Source organism: Pelodiscus sinensis, chromosome 9, assembly GCF_052426305.1.
Source record: "Pelodiscus sinensis isolate ZL-2025 chromosome 9, ASM5242630v1, whole genome shotgun sequence".
Taxonomy (NCBI): domain Eukaryota; kingdom Metazoa; phylum Chordata; order Testudines; family Trionychidae; genus Pelodiscus; species Pelodiscus sinensis.
The window spans coordinates 13,398,979-13,420,047 of record NC_143060.1 but is presented as its reverse complement, the minus strand read 5'-3'; the positions used below and the strand labels follow the sequence as shown (position 1 = coordinate 13,420,047).

Below are 21,069 nucleotides of genomic sequence, written 5' to 3'. Positions count from 1 at the left end.
GGTCTCCCTGCCCTGCGGCTGGCCCCCCTAACATTGGTCTGGCATAGCTCCCCACCTTGTTGCCTGCCCGCTGCCCCAGAGGTCCCTGGCGGAGACTGCTTGGCTGCTGCTGGTCCCACTGCTGCAGGGTGTTCTTCAGGTTCCTGACTGGGGTCACCCAGCTGCCGCCAGTCTTGCTGCCGCTGGGGATTCCCCAGCCGGGTTCGCCTGGCCACCTCACCCTGCTGCTGGGTCTGCCCTGCTGCTGCTGGGGATACTGGCCATCAGCCCTGCTTCAGCTGGGGATTCCCTGGAAGAGGCTGCCTAGTCGCTGTGGCTCCACTGCCGCTGGGGGTTTCCCAGGATTCCTGGCCGGGGCTGCCTGACATCAGGCAACCCAGCTGCAGCCAGGGGTTCCCCAGCTGAGGCCGGGACTCCCTACCACATGGCCCCGCTAACACTGGGGGTTCCCTGGCTGGGGCTGGGGCTCCCAGTCTCTGCTTCAGAGCTTTTTGGTTCAGCAACATCCCTAGCCCTGCCAGACCTTAGATGTTACTAGACCAGAGAGCCCCAGATTTGGGAGGTTCAACCTGTACCTCGCTTTGTAAAGCACTGTGAGACAGACCAGTGAAAAGCACTATGTGATAGGCAGGTGTTGCTAGAGGATATGACAAGGCATATGTGCACATAAGTGTACAGGTGATGTTTGTAAATTCATCTGGCAATTAGCATTTTTATTCTGTTTTAAGGATTCCGCATACTGTATTTGCTATAGCCAGGGCACAGTTCCAAGTTTGTCATCCAACACCCGTGTGTGAATGTCTCACTTTAATCGTAGCTAGTAACACACTTAAGCTCTTTCTATGCGAAGGAGACATAGTTGGATTGTTACTCAAAATAAACGTCATGTATCAAAACAACGCAAAAAAGTGTTGCATTCACATACCGAGAGGAGTGAAATTATCCGAATGAGGGTCCCACAGACACTGGCTAGTCACCACTATGTCCACAGCTTCATCTTTGCTTTTATTTCCAATAGCGACATTGACAACTAACTTATACCGAGGAGGCGTGATTTGCCTGACCAAGTATTTTATTTCTTCACTTAAAGAAGTAGTGAGGTTGGCACATTTTGCAGGTTCATAAGTGGCGTTGCCGAGTATGGTTGGTAAATATTCCCTTAGCAGCTCTTCTGCTCTGTCACAAGAGAATTTCTCTTCTGGTATTGCAGACGAGACTGGAATCTGTAACAAAGAGGCAATGCTTTAATTTAATGGAATTTATTTGTATTACAGTCGCATCAAGTGCCCTCAATCAGGCTGCAGGCCCCATTGTTTTAGTTGCTGTACAACACACACACACGTTACAATTAAACCACAATAAATTTTGTTCCAACAATCTGAATCACTACATTTTCAAAGACTCCATGGGCTTTAACCAGGAACTTTCCAGTCAAGTCAAAGAGAGTTGTCTCCAATTACTGGGAATCTAGAATTACCCACTCTGGACCCACCCATACTAATGTACATATGTGTGTGTGTGTATATACACGCATGGCCCCACAGTATGCTAATATCTTTATGGCTGACCTAGAACAACGTTTCCTCAACTCCCGTCCCCTTTTACCCCTTCTCTACTTACGCTACATTGATGACATCTTTATGATCTGGACGCATGGCCAAGAAACACTGGAGACATTCCACAGAGATTTCAACAACCTACACCCCACCATTAACCTCAGCCTGGACCATTCCACACGAGAGATCCATTTCCTGGACACCACAGTACAAATCAACAATGGAAAATTAGACACCACCCTCTACAGAAAACCCACTGACTCATACAGTTACCTACATGCTTCCAGCTCCCATCCAGCACACACCATACGATCCATCATCTATAGCCAAGCCCTTCGATACAACCGCATCTGCTCTAATCCCACTGACAGAGACCAGAAACTTCAGGATCTCTACCAAGCATTTATAAACCTCAACTACCCACCCGGAGAAATAAAAAAGCAAATTGAAAGAGCCAAACGAATACCTAGAAACCATCTACTACAAGACAGACCCAAGAAAACCAACAATAGAACACCACTTGTCATCACCTACAGCTCCCAACTTAAACCTGTCCAACACATTATCAATAAATTACAGCCTATACTGGAACAGGACACTAAACTCCAAGAAGCTCTGGGAGACAGACCCATAGTCTCCTATAGACAACCACCTAACCTCAAGATGATTCTTACCAACAACCACAGGACATACCACACTAATACCAACCCTGGTACTTTCTCTTGCAACAAACCCCGTTGCCAGCTTTGTCCACATATTCACTCTGCTGACACCATTATTGGGCCTAACCAAGTGAGTTATAAGATCAAGAATACATATTCCTGCGCATCCAGAAATATAATCTATGCTATCATGTGCCGAAAGTGTCCGTCTGCTATGTACATTGGACAAACGTCTCAGACACTTCGCCAAAGAATCAATGCCCACAAAACAGACATTAGACAGGATCACAAAGAAAAAACAGTTTCTTGCCATTTCAACCAGAAAGGACACTGTCTCAATGACCTAATCACATAGATCCTACTTCAGAAGACATTCAAATCTGCACTTGAAAGGGAATCCTCTGAACTGGCATTCATGCTAAAATTCGACACTCTCCGCAGGGGGCTGAACAAAGACCCCAACTACCTTACCCTTTACAAAGATAGCTTCCCCAATTATCACCTCTAATACCATTAACTCACAGACATCTCCCCTTCCCCACCTCTAATATCATTAACTCACAGGCATTTACTTTCCTTCCCCCCCCCCTGCTTCCCCTCTCAGTTCTGTAATGTGATTTGTCCTTTTCATATGTGTTCATTTTTTTTAATTGTATCCTTTGGTATATATGGTTGTGACTATTTTCTTCCACTATTTGATCTGAGGAAGTGGGTCTGGCCCACGAAAGCTCATCATCTAATAAACCATCTTGTTAGTCTTTAAAGTGCTACATAGTCTTGTATTTTGTTTCAGCTAACCAGACTAACTCGGCTACATTTCTATCACTATATACACACACACGTGCACATTAATATAACTGGGTAAGTGTGTGGCTCACAATACAGTCATTCCCACAACACAAAATGTATTTCTGGTCTCCCGGCACAGGTAAAATGCTAAGAGCTATCCATGCCTTTTGCCCAGTTTGAACACATGGGTAAAAGGTTTGCACTGGAAGAGTTAAGCATGTTTTGACCATCTTGAGGGGGCAGTCACTATACTAATATGGTAGACAGTGCTGTTCTACGAGCCTCTTTTTTCTGGCAGGACTTTGACCCAATACTGACTGCCCAAGTCCTGTCCCAACATGCGTTAGTTCTTAGAAAGCCTGAGATGGATTCTATATTTTTTACCTTAGTGAGGAACATGAGGGGCATCATCTCATACCAGTATGAGCCAAATTTTCAAAGACTTGTTCGCATACAGTAATGTTTGACAAATCTAGATGTTTTGCTAACCACCTTTAGGGATGTAACCAGTTAACTGGTAAGCATCACCCATACCAGGTGATATTTACCAGTAACCAGTTAACTGGTGGCCCGGCCAAGATGGAGCAGCCCCCTTCTCAACATGGGCGGGGGAGCTGCTCCAGCTCAGCCAGGCCCGCTATACTGCAAGCTGGGGGATGTTCCAGCCTACGGTGCAATGGAGTGGGCCCGGCCCAGCGGGAGAAGTCCCTGCCCATGGCACAGTGCAGTGGGCCCAGCCTGAGCAGCCCTGCCTGTGGTGAGCTCAGCCTTGCCTGGCCGGAGCAGCCCATAGTGTGGTGGGCCCAGCTGAGCTGGAGCAGCCCCCCCACCTACGGGATCCAGATTAACCTGTTAGTAACGTTTAACCAGTTTACTGATTAAACGGTATTTTACATCTCTACCACTCGAGGGTACGTCTACCCTGCAGCTGGAAGCATTCTTCCCTGCTCGGGGAATGCTAGGCAGATGCACAAGCTGTTTGAGCTAGCAAGCTAAAAACAGAAGTGTAGCCAGAGACAGCACAGGTGAAGACTTGGGCTAGCCCCCCAAGGACAAACCCACTCAGAACCCTGGCTGTGCACTTTTAGCCTGAGCCAGTGGTACCCCCAGCTACGTTGTTATGTTTATGATGCTAACCTCAGCAAAACTAGTGTGTGTATCCACATGGGGAAACATGCTCTCAGCTGCAATATTGATGCACCCAGTGCAATGCTTTTAAAATGTAGGGGTGTAACTTGAAGTTAGCAAAGAATGGGAGAGTTAACACTGAAGCTGTTACTTTAAATCCCACCCCAATATGGCTAGGGATTTCAGCACATATGGAACGCATGGGTTAGAACCCTGCCCAGCTGGTCTAGCCCTTCTGCTGCTAAGCCTCTCTCTTTGTTCATGGCTAGAAGGGAGGGGAGTGAGAGACATGCAGCCTAGGCTGTGAATATTATGGGTTGCAATCCTGCAAAGGCAGACAGCAGGGAGAGAGGGTGGCATTTTTGTATGCTGCTCTACCAGCTCAGCCATCTGTATTCCCTGGAGGAGGGAAATTCTTCAGGGGAATTTCCTCTTGATGTGGGAGGGGACCTTGGAAATGGGAAGAGCCTTAAACAGCAGCTCTCGGCACAGCAATTTCTAAAGCAGTGCTGCCCAAACTTTTCCTGTCGCACTCTCCCCTTGTAATGAAATCTGTCCACACACATACCCCTCCATTACTGCACAGCTGAGCTGGGGACAGAACTAGGGATGGGGAAGAGCTGGAGCTAAAGGTGGAGCTGTCCGGGGTGAAGGGAGGGAAGGAGAGCAGGCATCAAGGCAGAGCTGTGGCCAGGGGCCAGGCAGCAGGACATCCCCTCTCCTTGCCCCCCTGAATGTTCCTCTGTGGCCCCCGGGAGGGGGCATATCTCATAGTTTGGGGACCACTGCTCTAAACAAAGTCCACTTCTGGCCAGCCCCTAATGATCTTTATTCTCCACTATCCACAGACACTCCCCACATGGTGGCTATGTCTACACTCGTGGTTTCTTGTGTGAGAAATATGCATTGAGGCTCTTGCGCCAGAAGGAGGTGTCTACACTGCCCCCTTCTCGCGGAAGAAAAACCCTCTTGCACAATGCTGTTATGCCAATTATTTTCAGGAATAACAGCATTGCGCGAGAGGGTTGTTCTTGTGCAAGAAGGGGTAGTGTAGACTGCTCCTTCTGGCACAAGAGCCTCTTCTGCAAAAATGGCGTCTCATTAGGTATGCAAATGAGGCTCGGCGATACTCCATGCTTAGCCTCATTTGCATATTTCTTGTGCAAGAAGCTGTGAATGTAGACATAGCCACAGTGTTTTGTCTTGGCAGGTTTGGCTTTCCCAAACTCTCACCTTCCCTTGCACAGACAGCCCAATTTGGAGGAGGTAGGGGCCCTTGCTAAGTTTGAAAGCCATGCTGCTAAAATAGGCTCTTTTTGTACATCAGCCCCAGCTTGTGTGCGACACTAAATGCTCAGTTGGCAGGAGGCTGCCTGGGCTGGTTACTTACTAAAGGTAGCTGGGTTCCCCTGCTTTTCAACCGACTCTAGGAGCAGATCAGAGAAATATCCCATAGGAAGAGTTTCATTGAAAAAATGGTTAGCTATTGATTGATTGTTGCATCAATTATTAAATGGATTTTTAGTGCTGTGTGTGGAGTCATCTCTGGAGATGCAGCTGGCTCATTTCATCGCAGAATGCTGGGCTTAGAGAGATCAGCGCATCTCCTGGCCAATACAGGATTGTTCCCTCCAGGACATTTCCAGTGCTAGCCCCACAACCTAGCAATGAGGCTTTCATTCTTCCCCAAGGAGACAATTTCACCGCCTAATATAGCTCACTGCCAGGAAGGTTTTTCTGATATGCAGCCTAGATAGTCTCGTTCTTAATTTCATCTCATTGCTTCATGTTCCTGGCTAAGTAATTCCTCTCCCTACCTGGTACTGTATTTAAAACCTTGATCAGCTCCGAAGCCCCACTGTTTGATAATCCCTTCCATTTCAATTCATCCAAGTCCTTTTCAATGCGTAGTTTATAGATTCCTATGTAGTAGAATCTCTGCAAAACCCAGATATGGTGTGACTCTGTTTCTAGTGAAGCAAAATGATTTCAGTACAAACTAATCCAACGTGGGCCTGACGCAGAGGTCTTTGCTGTTAATGGCAAGAGTCCCATTTATAAGGACTGACCTGGCTGTTTTCCATTATTTCTTGTCCTGTGCTCCCTATCCTCCAGCCCAGGACTGCCTCGTTGACAAACGGGGATTCCTCAGCTCAGGCACAGCTGCTGAATTGCAGGCCCCGGGTCACATGAGGGTGAACATGTCATGAGGCTGATATATGCTGTCTCCTAGGAGCACATCGCTGCTTGGTACCCCCTCTTCTGCTGGTTTCCTGAGTAACGTCGTATCCAGTGAGTACAACAAATAGTACCAACAGGGGAAACTGCCTGCAGCTGGACAGACGGGGAAGAAAAACCACACAGCTAAGCGCACCTTAGACCAATGGTGTACAACCTTCCGCCCGTCGGGGTTCGTTGTGTGTCCCACGAGGCATTTTGTTTATTGTTGCCCATGCACAGGGTTGCCAGATTCTGCTGGTTTTCATCTGTGTAGTTTTTTCCTACTATGCACTTTAAAGCAAGGGCACGTGAAGTGAGGTGCATGCTGATTGCACACAACATTGACTGTGAGAGCTGTGCGCTCCCTCTGCATCCAATCAAAGTGCTGCTAGGGTTCAATTGGTACACCCTGCAAATTCTGTGTGTGCAAGCGCAGTTAGCAAAACAACCTTCTCCTGGAAGACCATCTTGTTTATGACTATCTTTGGACTACTCATGCGGCCCACTCGCCAACCTAGATTGCCCATTGCTGCCCATCGCTGCTCTAGATGCTGCCATCCCAGAGCAAATCCGCAAGCTGTCCAGACAGGTATTCTGTTGCTGACAGTGGCCAGTGAGGGATGCAAGTTTTAAAGAAAAGCTGGGGAACCCCAGAATGCGCTGGCCACCTGAACAGTAAGTCTATGTCTACACTGGCGGGTTATTGCGCAAGAACGGCTGTTCTTCCGCAGAGCGTCCTCACTGCCCACCTGCTCTTGCACAAGAAGATTTACAGTAAAGCGTGGTAGGAGAGGGCTTCTTGCGAAAGAGCACTGTTTTCTAACAGGTGTAAGCTCTCGTGCGCAAGAGGGCAGTGTGGACCCACAGCAGGGGCTTCTTGTGCAAGAACTCCACTCTTTTCTAACAGGTGTAAGCTCTCGTGCGCAAGAGGGCAGTGTGGACCCACAGCAGGGGCTTCTTGTGCAAGAAAGCCCTCTGGCTAAAATGGCCATCAGAGCTTTCTTGCACAAGAGAGCATCCACACTGCCATGGATGCTCTTGCGCAAAAGCACATCTTGCACATGGCAGTGTGGATGTGTTCTTGAGCAAGAGTTCTTGCACAAGAACCCTTGCGCAAGATGTTCTTGCGCAAGAAGCCGCCAGTGTAGACATAGCCTAATAAAGCCTGGAGGAAGCATGTTCTTTCTAAGCCCAGATAATGAGTCTATTCCTCAAAATGCAAGACCTAATCACCAAACCCTGTGGCTATGTTTACACTGCAGGCTTCTTGTGCAAGAACTGTTTTGCACAAGAGTTCTTGCACAAAAGGTCTTGCGCAAGAGCATGTCCACACTGCCATGTGCTTTTGCGCAAGAGTATCCATGGCAGTGTGGACACTCTCTTGTGCAAGAAAGCTCTGATGGCCATTTTAGCTAAAGGGGTTTCTTGCACAAGAAACCTCTGTTGTCTGTCCACTGCCTTATTGTGCAAGAGCTCTTGTGCAAGAGGGCCTGTTCCTCGTGGGTAGAGAAATAACTCTTGTGCAAGAGACCCTCTATTCCAACGCTTTACTGTAAATTTACTTGCGCAAGAACGCGCATGCAGTGTAGACGCTCTGCAAGTTTTTGCGCAAGAACAGCTGTTCTTGCACAAGAAGCCTGCAGTGTAGACATGGCCTGTAGTGTTATCTATGAGCATGAGAACGGAAGCTATTCTGAACATATTAGGTCTGACCCAAAGCACCTGTGACCCTAACTGGAATTATGGGCTCAGCATCACTGAAAATCAGATACTAACGGCCTTGTCGTCACCCAGAAACCAGGTGTGCTCTTAACTCAGGTTAGCTAACACATGATCATGAACGTGAAGTAACATCCCCGTGTTAGCTCTAGGCTCTTCCACAGTCTTTAACTCAACCCACTATGGTGTGAAAAACTACCAACTGCCTGGCCTTTGCTAGGACTTTAGCTAGTGACAGCCTATCACACCTGTTCATCTAGAAAAGAAGCTCCTCTATAGGTTTGATCCAAACTCCATTGATGTCAATGGGTTCAGATGGGGCCCAAAGGGCCACTTTTTCAAGTAAGCTCAGGTTCCATTTAAGCACCAGAATAAGTGCACAGTGGATGCTGAGCTCTTTGGATCACGAGGCATACTGGAGCGGTCGACAAAGGCTTCCCTTGTCGACTGCGGAGCGTCCAGACTGCCCGCTGTGCCAGATCAGCTGATCATCGGCACAGCGGGGTGGTCATTTGATGTAAATGAAGCAGCGATTATTTAAACTTATCTACATGGCTCCATCGCCAGAGCCATGTAGTCTAGATATACCCTTAGTGAACCTGTGCAAGGCAGACAGGACACTTACCTTCTCATGGATGATGGTGATGGGCTTGTGACGAGAGATCTGAAGGCTTGATTTGTGGCTCGGTTCTGCAAGTCAAATGCATGCTTCACCAGGTGCTACGATACGTGAGCAAGACAACCACACTCCAGCCCTCCCCCAGCCCTGGTCAGCTCTCCAGGGCAGGAAGCATATGCATTGCTCAGCACAATGGAGCCTGCCCTACACACACTGCTGTAGTACTTTACCCTTCTTCAGCACCTTTCCCCGGAGGATCTCAAAGCACTATACAAATGTGAGCTAAGTAAGCTTTACACTATCCCCGTGAGGCCAGTAAGAGATCACTTCACCTATCACTGCAATTCAGCCATTTCTAGTGTTGAAGGCAGCAACAATACACAATATATTTGGGCAGGAAGGGAAGAGCACTATATTTACAGCCAGATTGGCCTATCTATTCACATTGACATATATATATCTCCAAACACAGTCTTTTTTTTTTTTTTCTGTATAGCAATCGCAAAGCACCTTATGAACATTAATGAACTTAGCTTCACTCCAGCCCAGGAGGCAGGTACCGATGTCAATATCCCTGTTTTATAGCTGAGAAGCTGTGATCTGACAAGTTTACATAGCTGGTCAGTGGCTGAGCTGGAAACAAGACCTCAGATCTCCTTACTCCCTGCCCTGGGCTAGGGGAATTTAGCTAGAATGTCATTGCCTGAGTTGGAATTTGTCCCAGACGCTGTGGTTAACTTCTCAGCTCCGACTTTAGCACTTTTCTAAGGGCTCCTTTGGGCTTTGTTTGTTTAACTAAGGGGAGTGGGCAGCCCTTTAATACACTGTGCGGCTGAGATGGGAGCTATCCAGTGTCAAACTATTAGCTGGCACCTCTAAATCCTGGTACTTGGTCACCAGCTCCAACAGAAAAGGCCTGAGCCAGAGCATTAGGAATTATGCATTTTACCTGAGCACTCACCACCAGAAAACAGTGGTTGTGTATGGGCCAAAGAGTCAATGGCCAGCCTTCTGCTAGTACAGGGGTGAGGAACCTACGTGACCCCAGGCTTGCCTCGATCCGGCCCCTAAGGCTCAGGGCTCCCCCCCCAGAAATGGGGCACCGACTCTGGCACTCCAGCCCCTCTGCCATCCCCCTGTGGGGCTGGAGCACACAAATTCTACTAGCCTGTGCCCACCCAAGGCTCTGGTGTGTGAGGAGAATGTGGGGAGTGTCAGCCCCTGACCCAAAAAAGTTTCCCCACCCTGTGCTAGCAGCAGCAACAGCTGCCTTAAAGGGGTAAGATGCTGGGGTAGGGAGTTAAATACATCGTCATCGACTCCTGCCATGAGGAAAATGGATTTAATCTCAGAGCTAATCGTGCTAGTGGAGGCCCATTGTCAAAGGGCAGGTGGGACGATAAAGAAAGCCAGACAAGCTTTCCTTCAGGGATGCACTATAGAGCCAAGCAGGTCCCTAAGAAAGGGGCCCTGCAGAGATCCCTGTGAACCAAGCTATCAAGTGTACGGAGCTTGCCGACTCAGCTTTGAACCTTTGCAGTCATGGCCAACCTTGCTGGTGTTGGGAGGCGAAGGCTGTGAGCCTGCAGAGCAGGGTGGGTTTGGCCTGGGCATTGTGGAGATTGCACTGGACAGCAGGGCTGCAGGCTCCAGTTTTCTTTGTGCCTTTAATAGGACCCAGGTATAGGTGCTTTCTGCAGCAATACCAGCCTCTCTTACTCCTGTTCTGAAACCTCCTGGGCTGTGTCTAAACTGGCAAGTTTTGCTTTTGCGGAAAAACTTGCCAGCTGTCTACACTGGCCGCTTGAATTTCCGCAAGAACACTGATTTCCTACTGTCTGAAATTAGTGCTTCTTGCGGAAATATTATGCTGCTCCCGTTCAGGCAAAAGTCCCTTTTGCCCAAAGCTTTTGCACAAAAGGGCCAGTGTAGGCAGCTCAGATTTGTTTTGCGCAAAAAAGCCCCAATTGCGAAAATGGCGATCGGGGCTTTCTTGCGCAAAAGCGCATCTAGATTGGAACGGACGCTTTTCCGCAAAAAGTGCTTTTGCGGAAAAGCATCCGTGCCAATCTAGACACTCTTTTCCGCAAATGCTTTTAACAGAAAACTTTTCCGTTAAAAGCATTTGCGGAAAATCATGCCAGTCTAGATGTAGCCCTGGTGTCTAGGCCACAGTAGAACCAAAGAGTTACTGGAGCCCTTGTTCTTAAGTGGCTGTCATTAGGAGCGTCTCTACAGCAATAACGATAGTACCTTGTATCAGAGGGGTGGCTGTCTTAGTCTGGATCTGCAAAAGTGACATGGAGTCCTGTAGCACCTTATAGACTAATAGATGTATTGGAGCATAAGCTTTCATGGGCAAAGACCCGCTTCACCCTTTCGTCTTTGCCCACGAAAGCTTATGCTCCAATACATCTGTTAGTCTATAAGGCGCTACAGGACTCCTTGTGGCTTTTGCGCATAGTACCTTGAATTCCTTAGTGAGTCTCTGAGCTGCTAGACGTCCCCTCAAGCTGACAGCAGCTGGTTTAGAAGTTGTGGCTTGTGGCGCTCTTGTGGTTTCTTTGCCCACTTGAAGCGTTGACGGGGAGTAACTGCCAGTAGCGGGAGCACCTGAGGGCTTGTGGGGGATAGACAGACCAAGGAGTGAGTGCATGTGGCTGTCTGAGTGAAATGCCACCCACTGCAGGAGCCTCTGTTCAGTGGGGTCCCTCTTGGATTCCTCCCAAATGGGAATTTTGTGACACACTCATGAAGCAGCCATCCGCCCCGGGCAGCTCGAACTCTTAACTTGCCCCCGAGTTAAGGTAACAAAAATATTTAACATTTGGCCCGTTTAACCAAACTGGTAAACCCAACCCCACACATCCCACTGCACATCCCAGAGTGAGCGTGAAAGGGGCAGTGGATACCCTGCATCTTCGGGCATGGACACACCATCTGACTTGCCAGTCTAGGTTCTTACCTGGGCCTCAGCAGCACAGTAGCTGAATGCCTTTTCCTCCTTGATATTAAATAGCCCACATGTGCGCACACACACATTGAGGCTACGTCTACACTGGCATGATTTTCCGGAAATGCTTTTAACAGAAAAGTTTTCCGTTAAAAGCATTTTCGGAAAAGCACGTCTAGATTGGAAGGACGCTTTTCTGCAAAAGCACTTTTTGCGGAAAAGCGTCTGTGGCCAATCTAGACGCGCTTTCCGCAAAAAAGCCCCAATCGCCATTTTCGCGATCGGGTTTTTTTTGCGGAAAACACTACTGTGCTGTCTACACTGGCCCTTTTGTGCAAAAGTCTTTCGGAAAAAAGATCGTCAGTGCTTTTGCGGAAATTTAAGCGGCCAGTGTAGACAGCTGGCAAGTTTTTCCGGAAAAGAAGCTGATTTTCCGGAAAAACTTGCCAGTCTAGACACAGCCTGAGTGTTTGCATATGAAGAGGGCCATCTGAATTCATGTGTTTACTATATTTGGTTTGCAGTTGTTGCATAGCACTGCAAGCGCTTCAGCTAGGGTGGGGATCAGGGGAGGCCATTCTGTATGAGCATGAGTATAGCTATTATCACCCATAAAATAAATCCAGGCACTTAATGACCTTGGCACAGAGCATTTCCTGAGGATTAATGACAGATGAGTGTTCATGTCCCTCAGGCTGTCAGCTCCTCCCTGCTGGACATTAATCCACAAGAAATGTCCTGGGTATCGATCCCTATTGCTTAATTAATAAATGCAACATGTCTTGCTAGCTTAGATTTAGAAATGGCCCTTTCTTCTCTTCCTGCTGCATTGAAGATGACTTTTTTAGCACTTGAGTCTTTCTTTTGAAGCCTTTGGGTTTTCTGGTTTCCTGGCATTCATCTGAGCAGTTTTGTTGCCACAGCAGAGAATTTCACCCGGCGAAGGAGGGAGACATACAACGTGCTGCTGTCTTCTGGCTAATGTGGCATGTCACGAGAAGCAAATCTTTCAGAAGTAACACAAAGTCTTGATTATCCGCAGCTGATTACATCCTCTTTACAAGAGTCTGCACAAAGAGGAGCATGAGCTGTCGAGCAAGAACATTGTAATTCGCCAAGGTCTTAATGTTTTCTGTAATAATCAATGTCTTGCCTATGAGTCACCATTCATCTTCAGCACTTTCTTTATTGGGTGGATTTGCTCTCTTTAGTTCTAGGCTCCTAACTGTCTTTGGGAAAAAACAGCACTAATTAGGAACGATTATCAACCTATTCAGTTTTAAAAGTCAGGTGCACTGCCCCCATCTGACTTGGGCAAAAGTGGCTAGTGGTTTTGGGTGCTGAGTTGCCCGAAGGGTTTTTTCCCCCAGCGGGCACTGGGCACCTTCCTCTGAAAATAAGGCCCCTTTAAGAGGTCTCAAATTGAACACCCAAAAAACTAAGTCACCCAAAATCACTAATCCTTGCTTTTGTAAATCTTGGAATCAGTGCCACATGCTTTTTAAAGACTAGGACTGTGCTATCTCACCCAATCAGATTTCAAAACAGAGCTCATCTAAGTGGTATAGACTCAATGGCTACGTCTAAACTGGCATGATTTTCCAGCAATGCTTTTAATGGAAAAGTTTTCCGTTAAAAGCATTTTTGGAAAAGAGCGTCTAGATTGGCACGGACACTTTTCTGCAAAAGCACTTTTTGCGGAAAAGCATCTGTGGCCAATCTAGACGCGTTTTTGCGCAAAAAAGCCCCAATCGCCATTTTCGCGATCGGGGCTTTTTTGCGCAAAACAAATCTCAGCTGTCTACACAAACTCAAATCTCAGCTGTCTACGCAAAACTATTTCCGCAAAAAGCACTGATTTCTCACAGTAGGAAGTCAGTGCTTTTGCGGAAATTCAAGCGGCCAGTGTAGACAGCTGGCAAGTTTTTCCGGAAAAGTGGCTGATGTTCCAGAAAAACTGGCCTGTCTAGACACAGCCAATGAGCTGTTTCTTCCTGAGATAACAAGGCAGTCACATAAACATTACTGTTTTCAGGGTTGCCTCTGGTAAATTACGTACATACATATTGCCTGAAACATTTCTGAATGGCATTAGTCTTTCACGACCTATCTTAGAGCTGTTCACATGTATTGTCTCATTTTGAAAATGCTAGTACTGTGGGCCCGGAGAGTCACAGCCCAGTTCTGGGCTCACTTTCAGGACTGTAAATATAGCGTAACTCCTGTCAGATCAACAGAGTTACACAGGTAACATTAAGCGAGCCGAATCGGGCCCTCAATGTGCCAAAAAGATTTTCCCTTTGCAAATCTGGAAGGCATTTTGTATTAAGAAAGGTAAATATAGAAAAAGGTGCAATCAGAAGGTGATGGGCATAATGTCCACACATTAGGGCTATACCAAAGCCACCACCTTTGGATCACACAGACTCCAGGGAGAGTTGACGTTCTACTTACTGACAAATCAAAAGAACTGGTTTTATCCCACCTGCAGAAGGCATTGGTAGCTTCTCTTCAAGGTGCTTTGTTCTCCTTGAGACAGCCACAGACCAGATTAAGTTAAAGTAAAACGCAGCCACTTCTACTTGCGGCACCCTCCCCCTCTGTTGCATATAACATGGATGGCTTCTCCTCCTCCAGCTACTTATTCCAGCTACTGTGTTGACTCTCTCCAGGCCCTCCACCTTCCATAAACACTGAGGCAAACAAGATTTGCATTTCTTTCACTGGAGAGAGAGCAGAGTGAGATTTATACGGTATTTGTTTTGTTCTCACTCAGCTGGTGAGATGTTACTCTATTAACCATTAGAAGGCTGGTCCTTAATTGATGCAATTGGTGATCCTTTGGTATAGCTCCCCCTTTGTAAGTGTAAGGGGACTATTGGCCCCTTAGTAAAACTCAGTGTGGGGGACTGTTGGTTGGCTAGCCTCAGTACCAAAAGTAGCCAGAAAGGTCCATGAGAAATCAGGCTCAGGAAACTAAGGCTATGTCTACACTGGCGGGTTCTTGCACAAGAACTCTTGTGCAAGAACACGTCCACACTGCCATGTGTTTTTGCGCAAGAGCATCCATGGCAGTGTGGACGCTCTCTTGCACAAAAAAGCTCTGATGGCCATTTTAGCTATAGGGCTTTCTTGTGCAAGAAACCCCTGCTGCGCGTCCACACTGCCCTCTTGTACAAGAGCTCTTGCACAAGAGGGCTTACACTTTTTAGGAAAGAGTGTAGCTCTTGCGCAAGAAGCCCTGTCTTCCGATGCCATACTGTAAATCTTGTGCAAGAGTGGGCGGGCAGTGTGGATGCGCTGTGGGTTCTTGCGCAAGAACAATAGTTCTTGTGCAAGAACCCGGCAGTGTAGACATAGTCTAAACGTCCCCAGGGACAATGGAAAGAGACTGATGCTCCAGCTTGGCATGACTGACAGGGCAGGCTGGCTAATGAAGGAGTCGGGGGGCAGTGAGGGGCCTGTCCTTCCCGTGAGCTGGAATTGCCTGGATTGGACAGAGCTAAGGAGAGAGCAGGGGCCCAAGCTGAGTTGTGCCAGCCAGAGAGAGCCAGAAACACAACCCAGAGAGCAGGGGCCCAAGCTGAGTTGTGCCAGCCAGAGAGAGCCAGAAACACAACCCAGAGAGCAGATCCCAGCAGAGCCAGAGAAGCAGCCCAGGCGCTAGCAGCAGAGAGTGGAGCTGAAGTTGGGGCTGCGGCTGCCTGGAGTTGGGTGTGGTGAGCAGCGTGGGACAGGAAGCCCCGCGCATGGTAGATTTCACCAGCCAAGAGGCCCTCCCAGCTTGAGTTGCATGCTATCACTGTCTCTGGCATCCACCGCAGCTCTTCTCCTGGTCCCAGAAACAGCACACTCTTCCTGACTCATCCCTCCGGCCGTGTCACCATCCTCCTTCCACTGATTAGTATTGCAGTGCAAATCCTGCCACTTCCCCAGTGGTGAATGGGTGGGACTCACTACTCTGGGTCCCAGCACAAATACCGGGTGTATAGCAGCCTTCTGCTGCTCTTCTAGTTCCTCTTACCACTACTATGATTCACTAGACCATATCCACATGACCCCAGTACCTCCTTCACTCTGACCTCAAGGCTCTCAGCTGCTCCGTCCCTGGAGCCATCCAGCAGTTCTCCCAGATGTAAGCGGGGGAATGGTCCCGCTATTCTGAGGAACTTTCCTGGCTTCTATACTACCCCGGTGAAATGGACCACTCCCACTTCCTTCACCCTGACCCTGAGGGCTCCCCTTCCACTCTCCTGAACAGCAGAGCCCTCGAAATCCCAACAAGGCTGGGCCCAGGTTTTCTGGGGCTTAATCCCTGGATGCTTTCTTGACCCAGTGATCATTACATACAGTTCAAAGTAAATATAACACATTAAACAGCCACTGATTAAAAAGAAAAGAATAAGGAAAAAATGAAAAAGGTGAAACGAGAACACACAGCCCCGCTCTGTAGCACGGGGACATCCCAAACAGCAGATTGCAGAGTGTAAAGGACAGTTCACAGTCTGTTCCTTACAGGTCCCAGGGCTGTCTCTCAGGCCCTGGCAGTGCTGCAGGGGGGGCTGCAGGTTGGACACGCTTGCTCTGGCAGTGACCACATGACGTCAGGCTCTAGGAGGCAGGCCCGCTCTCCCAGTTGGAGTTACAGTCCCTCTCCAAGTCTGGCCTGTAGGGCCTCTTGGCTGGTGGCGTCTCCCTGCCCACAGCCTCTTTTCCCCCCTTTGCTGGTCCCAGCTGCTCACCACACCCAGCTGCAGACTATGTTGCTTTGTTAGCCTCCAGCTCCTAGCGTTGCTCCTCTGACCTCTTTGGCTCTGGTCACTGCCTCTTAGCGCAGCTTGCACTCCTTGGGTTGTGTGTGTCTGACTGTGGTCACTGCAGGTCTGCTTTTTTGCACAGGGTCTGCGTTCTGTGGGCTGAATGGGCCTCTGGCTGTGTCACTGCAGGTCTGCTCCTCAGTACAACCTGGACCCCTTGCTACTTAGCTCTTAGCTCTCTCTCCCTATGACTCAGACCTAAAAAATCCCAGCACACACAGAGGATGGGACCTGGCCTCCTAATTTCCCCATTGGCCTGTCCAACCTGTCAATCAGGCTGACCTGGAGTGTTGGCTTCTTCCCATTGTCCCTGGGGTCTGTCAGTCTCAGGGCCCTGATTTTTCATGAATCCTTCCCCTTTTGGTTCTGGGCACTGGTCAACCAAAAACTCTCACTGAGTTTTAGTAAGGGGCTAACTGTCCCCTTACACATACTCCTTTGTTCTTTGCCAGCAACTGACCTGTCCATGGAACTAGCTTTCTTTCAGCATGCCAGGGATACAGTTCTTCCCCCTTAGACTCCCAGCAGCAACTGGCCTCTGTTCTGCCTGCAGCTCCTGTAGTAGTCAGGACATGTCGGGATCATCAATGTAGTAGCCAGGACAGCGATATGGTAAATTCAGGATTCACTGGTGTGGCGTCAGGTCTTCTGTTCCATTAGTGATGATAAACATTAGGCTGCATGTGTTTTTGTATGCTCCCTTGGTATATCGTGCCAGTTCTGCACAGGTAGCGAGCATGATAGACTTCACAGCAGCCTCCAAAGACTACAGACTCAGATAAGATACGAAGACACCCGAGTCAGGTTTATTGTCAAACAAAGTACCTTAATAGCTGTTGTAGCCAGATGGCCTCTGAGCCCCTACATATTTGTGCCTGGGACAATGGACCTGGCTCAGTCAATGTATGGATTTACTTTCACCCCCTAGGCCAAAGAGTTAACTGAGGTACCCCAACATTTATAGACAGAAATAAACAATGTATGATACACAGTGTACGTATCATCTTACGCATTAATGACACATTTGGTACCTCCCCTGTACTTTCCTCCAAAGCATTCACTACCTATTGTTATGCTTTCACTCTTGTTTCAAGCTATTTTATTATGTACTTAGCTGGATGTCCCTGTATTTACATATTCCATGTGCTTTTATCAGTGCTAGCAGTTATGGTGCCGAGACACACTAACTTTCAGGCAAACATCTGCTTTTGACATGGCCTGTCTATTACTCATAGTATAACTCTTGCTTACTTTGGTTCAAGAACCAGGACCATGTTGCAGGCTCGCTCTTTCTCCTACAGCTCCTTTTATGTCAGACTCCTCGACCCTGACTGATTGCTCTTTGCAACCTCTCTCTTATCGACTGCTTCCCACACCTTACACCTAGAGCATTGGGGTATGTCTAAACAGGAGTGTTATTTCGGAATAACGTCATTCTGACATTATTCCGAAATAATAAAGAGCACGTCTACACTACAAGCCATTATTTTGAAATAATGTCGAGCTGGAGGACTTCTTACTCCAATTCCCGCAACCCTCATTTTACAGAGAGGAAGTGACGTCAAAAGAAGTGTGTTCATACTTGGACTTCCTGCTGTGTAGACAGCACCAAAAGCCAAATTAAGCTATTTTGACTTCAGCTACACAATTGACATAGCTGAAGTTGTGTAGCTAAATTCGACTTTTGCCCTGCTGTGTAGACATACCCTTAGAGTCCCCTTGTATTCCAGTGTTGAGTAAACACCCTCTACGAGTGTCCACTTGCTCTCTCCCATTTTCCCAGGGCATACCACACTAGAAGCAGTGCTTCACTGCACCACATTTAACATCGGTGGCCTCGCCCTGCTTAGGAAAGCCAGGGGTAACTTCGGCACTGGTGTGTACCTAAGACAGCACCAAATAACTCCCACTTTCCTCAGCTGAAAGCCAAATGCATTCTGGTAAGGGAACAGTGTGAAATAGCTCTCAGGATGCATGGGAATTGGGCTAGAAAAAAAAAATCATCAGCAGTGTTACAACAGAAAACCTGGAGTGGTACTAGCAACCTATTTGTACACAGTGGGAGATGAAACATAATATAACATGAGACATAACAGTGATTCAGTCCAGGTCCTCTTACCCATAATAACTATGTATTGTTTAGTCTGCACCACATAAAAAGGGGAGCTAAGTCCTGAACTGCTGTGCTACAGCGTTCTTGTCTGACCCTGGGCAAGTCACTTCATTCCTCTGTTCTCCATCTGTGAAATGTAGATAATGCTTCCTTTCTTCTCCTGGTGCTGTCTTGTCTATTCAGATTGTCAGCTTTCCAGGGCAGGGGCGGTCTTGTTTAATTTGCGTATACAGCGGCTAGAAAAATGGAGCTCTGATCTCAGTTGGGGCCTTTGCATGCTATTGTAATACAAATAATTTTAACTGGAACCAGAGGTGTGCCTGGTGCGTTACAGACAATAAATAGGGGTATACCACTGCCCCAAGGAGCTGACAATCTAAGAAAGACAAAACACAGCAAGAATCCACCCTAAAGAAAAGGTGAGGTGTAAAACAAAGAGGACACAGGGTCTGATAGTAGCAGATGCCTCTTGTTAGTTCTTCTATTTTAAAAGGCAATATATTAAAATAGGAAATCATGCTGGGATGCTAGGGGAATGAAGTCAATTTAAAGTAATTTATTTGTAATCTTTGGGAGGCAAATGTTTCAGGACGTTCTCAGCTAAGCAAATACAGTTTACACAATATACACCGGTTTCCTTTTTCAACAACAGGCTGTGTCAAACTAAGGTGACCAAAGGGACAGTTTTTAAAGGGACAGTCCCTTATTTAAGCCCTCCTACAGGTGTCCCAACGTTTTCTTTAAAAAGGCCATATTTTCTGTCTTCACCACATCCGCACTGGTGGGTCATGCTACTGACTGGATCCCTGCTCACCAGCTGCCTGCCCACCAGCATGGTGGGGGAATTCAGTGACTGAGGATGAGGGTGGGTGTGCAAAGCTGGTGGTGGTGTGAAGGTACATTTTGTGCTGTTCTCCCAGCTGCTTCTCCCAGCTGGTTCGTTGGCACAGCCCCAGCTGTGTGCTGGCTCCCGACCAGCAGGGTCTCACCTCCTGTCCCATTTCTGGCCAGCACTGGCTATGAGCTGTGGTGGCTGGTGAGCATGGACAGGCACCAGGTGTCAGCTGGTTATATGTCACCACTGCTGCCCACTCATTGGCCCTTTACTTGCTCCTCCTCTCGCTGTCCTCTCCCTGCTTTGCCCCTTTGCTTCTCACAGACCTGCTGCTACTTCATATCCCCACCACTGAGATGTCCCACTCCCAGTGCTGTGCAGAGAACTCTGATCAGAGTGCTCAGCTCACCAACAACCTGGCAGCAGGTTCCTTCCTTCCCACACTGCCTCTAGCAGGGCTGGTTCCCTGGGAAGGCCCAAACCTTGTGGCCCAGGCTACTGGCCAGAAGGAGCCATGCCTGCATGTACCAAAGCCTTGCACAGCACCGACACAGGTAAACCTCTCTCTGCCTGGCAGCTAAGCTCTGGAGTAGTGGGGAAAGAGAGGGAAGTTATTTCCAGCCTAGTGATGCCCCAAACCTGCAGGGCTGGCTGCACAGCAGCCCCCCAGGCAGTGGTTTAGCATCCTCTTCACTTTTTCCCCTCTCCCCCATCTGGATCCTGCCCCCAGGGAGCTCAGGACTGCTCCAATGCCTAGGCATTCTCCTTTGCTGATGTAAGCAGGGTCTGAATCAATGCTTCCATTACAGCCAGCTGCACCTTTTGACACTGTGCAGGCAGGAAGGAACCAGCTGTTTTCACCCACATGGGAGTTGGGAAAAGTAGGAAGAAGGGAAAGAGAAGAGCTCTGCAAAGACATCTCTTCCCTCCTCCCCCTCTCCTGCAGCCAGAAGCAGCTACTGTCCCTTCCCTGCCACAGTGCCAAAAGGCTGCTGCTGGCCATGTTTTGGTGTGAACCCTGGCAGGAATCTGGTATCATGTGACTCTGTGTGCTCCCTGCAAATGTTGCCTGGGGAAGATGTGGTACCAGGAGAGGCAAATACACCCTGGGGCATCCTGAGGGCCCAGCCAGCCATGGAGGGTGGAGAGTGCTAGGTAGGGAGAGTCAGTCAGTCAGTCAGTCACATACGCACTCACCATGTGATAGACATGTATAGAGGTGTGTGTATGATCTCTCCCCATGTGTGTGGGTGTATTGTCACCCCTCTCTGTGTGAACCCAACAGCCTTAAAGATAAGAAGGAAAGGGAAAAGAATCCAGCTGCACAGTATTTCTTTTTAACGGGCTCAGACAACTTGATGTTAATGTGAATGTTTGTACAACTGACTGCCATTGAACTTGCTTGAATACAAGCAATTTACCAGGTATCCAGTATTCAGCATAGGGGAAAGATGGTCACCCTATGTCAACCCATAGTCACAGCTAGTAGCAAACCCTCCGTCTAAGCCAGAGTCCTGTCAAGTTTTCAGATTGCTGCTTTTTGCCCCTCAAGCCAGGACACAAGACATAGCCAAGCAAACGGGCAGCCCTTCCTCATCCACGCTTCACCGTAGCCTCCCCCTTCTAGCCCTGCTGTGCAGCACAAAATCCTTCATTTC

The 21,069-nt window shown here is 48.2% G+C and overlaps 1 protein-coding gene and 1 pseudogene across 3 annotated transcripts in view; one reads left to right on the top strand and one right to left on the bottom strand.

Moving 5' to 3' along the window:
* Positions 1–21,069, top strand: part of CYB5R5 (cytochrome b5 reductase 5 (putative)) — a 46,473-nt gene that overhangs the window by 24,669 nt on the left and 735 nt on the right. Inside the window, exon 8 of one of the 3 annotated variants that reach the window (XM_075936038.2) lies at positions 1,663–1,795. The exons of the other annotated variants lie outside the window; for them this stretch is intronic. The gene's annotated coding sequence lies outside the window, so the exon portion shown is untranslated. Of the gene's footprint in view, positions 1–1,662; positions 1,796–21,069 lie in introns of those variants that run through there. 3 annotated transcript variants of the gene reach the window in all.
* LOC142830518 (uncharacterized) lies at positions 868–12,547 on the bottom strand (annotated as a pseudogene).